Raw genomic sequence first — 11618 nt, 5'->3', positions numbered from 1 at the left:
AACACATTAGCACACATTAATTTGGGCGTGTATCTCTGTATTTGTTGAGAAGTAAATGTGTGATGCAGTGGTCGATCACGGAAATAAATATTGAGAAGAAAATATCAGTCAGATACATGAGAATAATAAAATGGTTTCTATCAGAGCTTGAAGGTAGTGCCACTGATGTTATACGTTTGGGTAGGACAGCTATGTGTGATGCAAAGCTCTATCACAGTTCCCTGCTTATATCTTTGACACTGGATTCACAGATTATGGGTCACTTCAGCTTTTAAAGCTTATAATTAATCCATATGGTGGTTGAAGCTGTAATTTTTATGTTGCTTATATTTAAAAACACAACTAGAGTCATCCATTCCTCCATCCATCCATCCATCCATCCAACCATCCAACCATCCAACCATTTTCCATACCCGCTTGTCCAATTATTGCAAAATAATGCTATTATGTACATGGTCAATTATTTCTCTTTACGTTCAATTTTGGAATGTTACTGCGGACAACAGATTCTGATGACTATGCAATTGGGTATTTAATGGTGCAACCAACAGAACATGTTTTTTTAAGAGGTTTCATTTCACATCTAAACGCAGACTTTTTGCAAAGCTGGTAATTCTCTAAAATCAATATACAATAAATTAATGTAGGTTAGCTATGGCTAGTTAGTCTTGCTGTACTATAATCAGATAGTACAAACAAAACACAAACAATAGTAATAATTTATCCTTTAGTGAACTGTTAGTGACTAAAATTATATGATTCATAGACCTTTTAATCTATGTGAGTGTATGTGTATATAAGAATATGTGGGTAGTATGAATTACATCATTTAAGGATATATATTAAATCAAACCTCTTTGATTTTTTTCATCACTGACACTATCTAAGCACAAGCAAGACGGATCACAATTAAATAATGATTAAAAATCAATTACTCTGTTGAGACTTTGCTGTATTAATGACCTGCCAGTTCTAAAAATAGGAGAAATAGGAAGTCTGCTCTTAACTGTTTAAGGAACGTATGTATTGTGTTGAACCACCTTGATGTTTAAAGAAACTTCAAAGGTTTATATTGAGGTTGTGGATTTTATTGCTACCAGCCATAACAGGTCAAGACTTGATTGTACTGTTGAGGAATTACCTTTTGTCTGGTTAGATTAGCTGAGCTAGAACATATAACATGCTACCAAATTAGATTCATTGTTACCATTTAACATTTACTTTTGTGTAATTCACCTTTATGATAATTAATGTGAATTGAATACTCACATGTATATGCACTAATAAAGAAAGCAATTAGATGTAATTTTATGCTATATATGAAATCCTGAGTTATGTGTTTCCACAAGATGAAAATGTTGTGTTACTCACTATTTCGTATATGTTCCTTTATTGATAACTATCTTTACACTCCATTCCAAATTAAAATTCCATGCTTATGCCATAGGGGTTTTTAAGCAGTAACACAAGTTTGATCAACACTACGGGGTACTTGGAAAGCCTAAATATTATAATACCACTACACTTATAGCTGCGGAATCAATACTTTAAACCTGCTATAATTTAAAAAAATATATTTTCCTGGATGTTATGCAAATTGCAGGATACCATGCATGTCCAACACATACCAGTCAATCTACAACAAATGCAAATTGAGTGTTTAAACAATACTTTATTTTACAACATAATTTTCAACTACAGATTTAGCATACCAATTGCAATATTCCCCAGTGAACCTGACCAGGATAAGTGGCTGAAAGATGGATGGATTGATGAATTGCAATATTCCCACACTCACTCAGAGTACAACCCAAATATTTGACATATTCTTTATTGGCATATTTTGCATTTGACAGTTGCTGATGTGCACATATTTTTAGTGTTAATCAGTTGTATAACATGTGAGTCCAAATTTATCTTTTCACGTGTATTCAACGTTGAGTCTGCATGGTGAAGGACTTTCCACTTGGAGCTTCATTTTCGAAGCAATGAATAAAAAAATTACATGTTTCTTATAAGTGAGAAAATAGCCTATTAGCTTATTCAAATAGCCATATATGTAAGTGGCCTGTTTGTTCCTTCAATTCGGACTAACCAGATAATCTGGGCCTATAGTACATTTTTGAATTTCTAAACAGATCTCATCTCCTTAAAAAACATTAACATAAACTGAACATATATACACAAATTTTAAAGATGAATATACTCCCATAGTCCAGTCAATTTTAATGAAAACACAAATCAGATGTAATTCAAATAATCTAAAATTTCATTGTAGATTAAAAACTAAACACCGAAAACTAAACATATCTAACTATAGCTCAAATGCGCTTTGTAAGTGTGCGCTTATGATAGACACTCCGTAGTTCTAACACACCATACATAAAATGTAGCGATTTAACAAATAGGCTCCTCAAATAACCAAGTTCAATGACTCGGTCCTCCTGGTGGCTGTTCTGAGATAAGGTTCAGCTTCAGCGAAGGAATGCCCGCGTAATGTGTTCAACACCTCAGCTTCAGGTCATTTCATTAGCCGTTTAAACAATACACGGCTCCGGGTAAAATAAGCACAGTCTTTTAGCACGCCTCGTCTTCACTTTCAGAAAATATCACGTTTAGTTTCATCCACCCCCCCCCCCCCCACCTCCCACCCCCCAAGTCCCTTCCCCTTCTCCTGCACCTGGCGTCGTGCCAAGCCGCTACTTTCAAGTAGCCTCCTCTGGGATCAGCAAGCAAAGTCACAGACTGCGGGAACAGACCTTTCAAATTCATAAAATTCATAGGATTTTTCACAAATGAATGAACACAATTTTCTACCAATTTCCTCATTATGCAAATATGCAAAATATCACATTTAGGCCAATTAGGGTCCCCCACAGTTCCAAATTCACCCGTTAAAGCCATAATTGCAGAAACTATCAAATAATTACGGCCGCTAATTGGGAATATTTGTGACAGATACAACAAATTCTCGCACAAATTATATTTCATTCAAGGAACCATTGCACGCCACTGAAATTTTATCGAAGTCTAATTTAACTTACATAATGAACTGAATTGAGTACTTGTTATCAAATTTGAGCAATTCAAAGGTCTGTAATGTGGAATGATCAAATAAATTACTCAGAAATTTATACAATATTTTCCTGATCTATTTTGAAAGCCTCTCTATTTGTAGAAAATCATCCCCACACGATTATGCTATGTGTCATAAAAATCCCATCTAACTGTCGTTAAAGCTGATAAAAGATGATGGCATACATTTCCACTTACAACCATTAAGTCATGATTCCGTCCGAGACAGAAACAAGGATTTTACGCCCAAATGCAGTATTACCTCTTTTATGTGTCTGTAATTAAATCTTGTGTAAAAGGGCCGGTATTATATCAAGTCTTAAAAGCAGAAAATAAAAAACCTCCTAACCTTCTCTTCACAGATTCCTCTCTCTCCTTTCTGTGCTTCGTGTCACCTGAGGGGACCGATACAGCACAGAGCAAGGTCATTTCTGGACATAGACATTTGTTTTTCCTTACATAGACACAGGAATTTTAACCGCCTTGTGACCCGTTTGCGGATTACAAATGTCTCCTCCGAGCTGTGATTTGTTTAATCCGTGGAAATTGTGCTGCTCCTATGTAAACAAGCCAAGTGCAGAATGAAGGCAGCAACCCAAGCGTGGCCGGGCTGCCTATTTGTCAGAAAACCCTCATAAATACGGAGCCGTTCGAGGCAAGATGATGTCTCCATTTTTAGACAGGAGTGCAGAGACAAAGGATGAGAAAAAGAAAAATATAATATAAAATAAATGCGCATCACGGTAATTACAACCAATACCGCGTGCCTGGTTGATTCTGTAGACGGACCTGAAATGGTTACATAAAAACTGCTATAATACGGTATTTAAATTCATCAATAAACATTAAGGGATCTGTATAGTGCAGAACACCACCACCACCACCACCACCACCAACAACAACAACAACAATAATAATAATAATAATAATAAACATTAATCTTCATCATTATCATCACTTGTATACAACACCAAGTTGTACATCTGTAAAAATGTAGGCCTACTATCGATTTATGCTTATAGCTATTTTTAATTTCTGAAACAGTTCCCTTTATTTCTTATTTGTTTAAAAATTACCAATATACGCAACAAAGACTATTCGTCTCACAACGGCGTGATGTTACGTGCAATCCTAACAATAAATCATCCTTGGTAATACCACGAAAATTGGCAGCGATAACGCTGATTGTAATGATGTCGTAAAGTCTGAAGGTCCACTGCAATGCGCACTAACTATTACACTGATATAGGAAACTGTTTGTTTGTTTGTTTGAATGTGCGCAATATTTTCAGTCAGCCTTACGTGAACCGCACCAAAAACGCCGATTATCATGCACCTAAAAAGTGATGCTAATATTATGTTTATTATCTTCCCTCGAATTATGGGACCATGAGATGGCCTGCATATAAAACTTGACCAAAGGGATACACCTATTTATACCAAACATAAACTTTATGACCACAACCCCATTTTACCATGCGCAAAAAGCATCAATATAAATAACGTTGGAGCTTGACATTAAATTAATTCATATTTTATGTTAGCCTAAATCTGTCATGATGCTTAGAATCCTTCTACTCCATTGTAGACAAGGCGGTTAAATATGCGGTTAAAACTCGCTTTATTTAAACCTAGCATCCTTTTGTAATGACTTCTATCAGGTGGGCTCTTATAACCCATGGATACTTAAGGATTTGTTTATTTCTTTTTTAGAAAACAGCATGCTTTTTATACGCTCATATCAGTAATGACTTATATGCAGTTTGGGCGCATTTATTTTTTGTAATGCAGGCCCACGAGACACATCCTACAGTATGCATTTTATTTGACCCCCTGGAAATTCCTTAATAAGCTGATGTGTATGCTGCATCGGTGGTAGCAACAAAGGACTTTCGTCAATCGACTCGGGTTCCCCCCTTTGTCTCTAGATCTCTAACAAAAGCTTGTGTCCCCTCATGCCACATCATTCTCTAAGTGAATAGAGATGAAGGTGGGGATATTAAGTGACTCTATATAACATCCCGGACACAATGGTATGATTGATGGAGGACAAAGTGGGAACAGCAGGACAGGGGACCTGGGGAGAAGTGCCCCTGTCAATGCAAGAAACCCATCTCAGAAAACAGCGCGTCCTGGCGGAGTTTGCAGTCTATTTGTATGAGTAATCAGCTGAGCCCCCCTTTCTGTCAGCCGTGTTTACTCACTGATTTTCTCAACAAGACAGCCATTGACACTGGATGGATGGGGCTAATCTGGCGCAGAAAGTGGCGGCTTTGCAGAGGTTACAGGTCTAAAATAGAGCACTCTGCCACATTCCCCTCACCTAATCTACCGGCAAATATTTATCACTATCAATTTGGAGATCTCCCTCACATTAGAATATTACGTAACGGTAACCTCTTCAGTTATCGATCAGACTTACCTCGTTCTGCGATAAATGAAACGATATTGATAGATGTTAAAACTGACCAGAAAAGTATAACACTGCAATTACAATAAAATACATATATACTGTGTGTATGTATGTAAATGTACTCAGTATAGTACTTAGGAGCCTTTAAAGAAACACATTGATACAATGGAGCACTCGTTACACCGTCGCGTAACATTCGTTAATCCACATCTAACATTTTGGTAGCGAAAACGGGAAATTTTTATTTTCAGCTTAAGGTAATATTGAAACAGATGTACATGGAAAGGCTGTTGATTCTAAATCTTTGTTTTTATTATAGGCTCGGCCTGTGTGGAATAGGAAAATGACAGGCCGAGATTAGAAATGTCTGTTATCTAACTGTCATATTTCCAACTTTATCCCTCCTGACTTGGATCAAGAGAGTAAAGATGAGAAAGTGAGTGAATGCGACAAGAGAGAGAGAGCAAGCGAGCGAAAGAGCGAGAGAGAGAGAGAGAGAGAGAGAGAGAGAGAGAGAGAGAGAGAAACGTATGGAAGCGCATTGGTCATATAGAACGGATTTGTTGGTAGCAGGTGCCAGTGTTGTTCATCGCCGCTAGCAGATGCCCTGTGTGGCCGAGCATTTAGCAGTTTCGCTTACCCCCTTCCTTCTAATCTCTCGCTAATTGACCAGCGACGTTCATACACACATTCTCACTAATTTTACATTTGCTATTCCGAAGGTAACCGAAGCACGTCTCAAGAAATATATCCTCTCTTCGGCGCTAATAGTTACCATAGTGTCCATCAATTCCTCTGTAAGGGAAGTCGCTTTCCAAGTATAGCTATAAAACAAAAGCAGGTGTATGACGAGGATCAAATACCTTTAATTAAGCGCCACATCGATTCCACGAACCTGTCACTAAATATGTGTGTTTACGCGTGATAGAGGGACGAGTATAGATCATTTCTATCACTGTCTCTCATTTCAATAAAAATAAAGAATGAAAAATGTCTGATCGGTGCCAACAAGTAATCCACAGAATTGTTTTATGACAAAAGTTATGTAAAATATGTAAGAAGATATACATGACATCGGTTATTAAAACTGCTTGATTTCCAAAACTGAAATAATTTCTAACAAACACGCCTGTTTGGTGTATTTGAAAGGCATTCGTTTGTATTTTGCGGAAATTATAGGCCTATACAAGATACAGCGTTTGGATAAAACGTGAGCGCGTACGCAGTCACACACTGCATTAGAGAAGCTCAAAGTCATCCAGTTTGCTGTAATCACCACAATTAGTCCTGAATTATCACCGGACTCTGACAGACGTTCCTTGTAACTCTCTTTTATTTCAAACAGCCCTAATCAGCAGCTCTCATTACAAACGCTGATTAAACTGCAAATTATCCAGCAGTGGCCCTGTTCTCGGCTACCAGCAGCTCGTTCAATATCAATTAAGGCAAGCAGCATGTCTGCAGCCTCTGAGCGCTTCCAACTGCTTGATAGTGGCACTTATTAGTTTGGAAAACTAGGAAAATACTAATAATCAACGGTCAGGGGAAAAGGAAAACGGCCAGGGGTTTTCCGGAGGAAATTCTTTCTGTTCATCTTCGTTTCTAAATAAAAATCTGTGTCACGTTGACTCAGACAAGCAACATCACTACTCTCACTTTTCAGCATGTCAGGTCTGGGTTGCACGGAAGAAAAATGTATTAGACAAGGTAATATCTTTAGCTTTTAGAAGTCACTTTTCGAAATAATGAATCGTATTAACCGTGACAAATCTAAAATCCTACATCATTAGGTCGTTTCGGTGGCAGTAAGAATTAATAAGTATTTTTTCTTCCCCCGACCTCTTTAGCCTTGTTGGAATGGAAGTTAATGATAGCTGATTTTATTTATTTATTAGGGAAAATTCAATGATAAGTCGGCAATTACGTTTTCATCGCTTTTAAACACTTCGACCCTATAAAATTATACAAGTAGCCTAATAAATGGAATCAAAATAGTAGTCAATTTTCCCATACATTACGATTATCTGTTGAAATAATAATATATGTGAAGTGTCTGTAGACTAATTATTGACTTGAAACGCTACGGCCCATATATCGTTTTCTGAGGTAATTTATGTCAGAATCGAATGTGAATTAAAATGTATTATTAATAAACTGACTTAAGACTGATTAATAAACATCTAACAAAAAATCTAAATAGGTATGATTAGCGAAATGTAAAGAATTACCTGTAGGCCTATTAATTAATATAGCTTAGATTATGCTTGAATCGGATTTCAAACTTTCTAAGACAAACCAGTAATATTTTCGGATTTTTTGGTGTCACCAGGCTATGAAAGCAAGACAAAATGTTCAATTTTATTATGTCACTTTAAAAGATTTCAACAAAATAAAGGTAATATAGGCTAATAAAATATTTCACACACACAAACATACACGTTAGGTACCTATGTCTTTGTAGGGACTCTCCATTAATTTTTGTGGGCGAAACCCTAATCCCAGCTATGTAAACCGTTTCCCGTACCGTAACAAAACAAACCGCAAGACTTCAAGCAGTTTTTTGATTGCAAAATGTGTGTGTGTGTGTGTTTGTGGGGGGGGATTATGTTTTTATTACATTGTAGAGACTAAATGACCCCCACAATGTTATAAAAACCTGTTATTCTGATGTTGTGGGGTCCATTTTTCAGGTCCCCATAAAGATCTGTGAACGCAATGGAAAAAGTAAAAATGCCAAAAGTCATGTATTTTGTTTGGCTACTTATGGTTAAGGTTAGGGCGGGTAGGGGTTAAGGTCATCATGTTGGGATTAGAGTTTTTCCCATAGAAATGAGTGGAGAGTCCCCACAAAGATATAATTACAAACCTGTGTGTGTGTGTGCATGTGTGTGTAAACGAACCCGCATTACCGCATTATAAAATAAAGTCATGAAAGCCTTAAACTGGTTATTAATTCCTTTACGAACGTTTCGACAGATAGCCTTTTACATTACATTTTAATTTACAGCTGCGGATTTTAGTTGCTTTTATTGTTGAACTGTTGGATAATCTTGTCTTGGATAATTTTTTGCACGGTATTATTATTACAGCACGTGGAGAGCAATAAGTATGTATATACAAATTAAGTCCAGTGGTAAGTACAAAACTAATACTGCACACTATTATTTACGCATCAGATCTTTTGCGCACAGAAGAAACCACACATTTGTTCTGACCGTGTCACTTCAGTGATTACTCGAACAGTATCACGTGTAGTTCAAATGGACAATTAATGTGGTAACACAGAACTATGAAATCAGATAATACTTCTTATACGTTTCCGAAATTGATCTTCATTATTCACTGTTCAGTTTTATTTTCGTGGTGAGGCAAGAAATAATTCATTAAATCAATTACAATAATTTTCTCAGAGGGGTTCATGACAAGTGATGAATCTTGAAATTACGTGTGTTTATTCTGACGTAGATAGCGAAAATCATATACTTAGGGCAAACGGGCGACTGTGTATGACATAAAACATTCGGTCACCTGTGTCTAAACGCACTAACGCCCATTGGTAACTAAGCTATTCAGATGTTGTGTGGTAAGACTGTACGTGATAAATACTATTATTGCATTTTGAAACATTTGCAGGTATTGCGAGCGTTTGCTTTGTTAAACATTTTCGGGGTGACTGTGTATGGTTCACACAGGCAGACATGTAAAGTGGGTAATTTGGTGCCAAAAATACAGAGATAGCTCAGAGAAAGTTGGGTTTATGTCTCAAGCTGGGTTGGGTTAGGAACATGTTGACCCAAAGCATTGAACAATGCAGTAGGCACTTAGTTGTGTCTCTTAGAGAGATGAGTCTGTGCTTGAAGGTGCTCCTCGACTGTTCCTGCTCTTTGTTTAGAGAATGAGCCTCGTTATTAAGTGTGGAGTACAACTGAGATACTTTTTACTCTCCACCACCTTCACCAAGAAAGCCTATCTACTGCCAGAATGAGGTTTCCTCAAAAGTTTGTTCAGCCCACCAGCTGCTCCTGTAGACTGGTCAAACATGCAGGAGGCTGCAGCACAGACTGGAGAGCTTTAGCCTTTCCAGAAGATCTGCCTCTGCTGCACTTTCTTGCAGACTCCCTCTAGCCCAGTCCAGTCTGTCGTTAGCTAGACTTTGTGCTTATAACTTTGAAATAAGCAAGGCTGGATGACCCTTCTTCTCCAACATCCTGAATAGGAGCATTACAAATTCAGGTGCCCTATTTGATACGGCTGCTTAGCTAATAAATCCCCCGATACACTTAGCCCCTCATCTCCAATCCAACAAAAATATGACTCCTTTCTTCAATGATAAAATTAAAATGATCCTGCTGATGAAAAATGCAAGCATGTCATCTTTACCACCTGACAGAAAATATTTGGTAATAATGTTAAAAACCAGTGCCATTGAGGGCAGCATTCTTCAGCTGCGGTCAAGTGTGTGGCACTGTAAGCTGCCCACCTGCTGTCTCAACACTGACTATCAACTTTTTAAATGGCTTAGCAAAGAATGTGCCATGAAATGTGTGAGTGGCTCATGGGCATTTTCCCAAAGTCACAGTCATTGGTTATTAAACTCCTGGAAAAAACACAATCTGGATGCCTCTGTAAGACATGTATTCCAATTCTGCCCTTCACAATCAACTCAACAACTTCTTAAATGGAGATACTTATTTAGACATTTTTCAGCCTGGCTTCCAACCACGTCATAACACTGAGACTGAAATTTTTAGTGTAAGAGCAAAGAGGATCAGTGATTGGGCACAACATGCGGCTCAGCATGACATCAAATGTGTCCAGCAGTGGATGGACTGTGCTGGACGACTGGAGAAGTGATCTGTGATCGAGGTGATCAAGGAATCTGAGCCTGCATCACCATATGGTTTTCCTCCCTGCCTTTTCTAGTCAGCAAAGGGCAACAACATTTCCAGCCAGAACAGCAACGGCATTGTCGTCAAAATACTAATTCAGCATGTGGCTTACTGCTTTTTCTATTGAGTTCAGAATTTCATGTGATTTGATGTAGGTATTTCCGTAGCATTATTGTAGTACTAATTAAAAATAAAATACAATCATATATGTTTATTTTTTGTTTGTTTTACTACATTTCCTCTTCAGATGAGCGTCTTTTGGCAGAATAAGCAGCTCTTTAGCCTTGTTATTGCCAAAGCCTTATATCTTGGCTGGCTGAGCTGAGCTTCCCAGTATAGTTATAGGGTGTCCAGCTGCCTTGGTCATTATGTGAACATGCAGCCTCTCCATTCTGCAACCAGACCCTACCAAGCCCGTATTTACACTGAAGATCTTTCCTAATTCCATACTCACTTTATTGACAAAATAATGCTAAAAAAGGTATTACATTAAAAATATTGTTTGAGTGGTGAAGTGGTTGAACACCTAGCTGCATTATCTCACATTTTGACAAGTAAAGTGCTCCAGGCACGTGCAGAAAACGGGGGGGGGCTGGGGCTGCCTGAGCACCTGCCTTTTTGCCCAAAGCATTAGAAATACCCCCCTTTAAAGAACTGACTTAGCAAACCGCCGATGCATCTAAAGCTTTAAAAACCACCATAAATGAACAGTGACTGGCCTCATACCGATGTTGCATGGTGTGGTAAATTTCCTGCTGGTTAGAGGTCTGATTTGTCACCAAAATCATCAAATTAATTAACAATGAAGGTGCTTGATGGGAATAACTAGATTTAATGATAGGATCTGCACCTTTACAGGAAGAGATATTTATGGTCTCAAAATATGGCAAGGAAATTTTGTTCATAATGATATTTCTAAGGCATTTCGTTCAAAGTGCTGGACGTTACATTTGGTCATTAGAAATAATATAATTAAATTAACATTACATTTCCAAATGTTTTAATTAATGCCCAAGTTGCATTCCTGCATTCTAACTCCCAATAACTTTTTCCTTTGTGTGGAAATATGTTTAATCATTTCATTTCATATAGGTGGAATATTAATTTATAGTGTTCCTAGGTTAAAAATAACTCACTCCAGATGGCAGTAATGTACGTATGTGAGCTGGGAGGGGGGTGAGAGGGAGCTGTTAATAGTTGCCTGTCACTGTTTATGCAGTGTGTTTGATGATTTTATTCTT

The sequence above is a fragment of the Paramormyrops kingsleyae genome, chromosome 7 (assembly GCF_048594095.1).
Source record: "Paramormyrops kingsleyae isolate MSU_618 chromosome 7, PKINGS_0.4, whole genome shotgun sequence".
In the NCBI taxonomy this organism is placed as follows: domain Eukaryota; kingdom Metazoa; phylum Chordata; class Actinopteri; order Osteoglossiformes; family Mormyridae; genus Paramormyrops; species Paramormyrops kingsleyae.
This window is presented reverse-complemented; position numbering follows the sequence as displayed.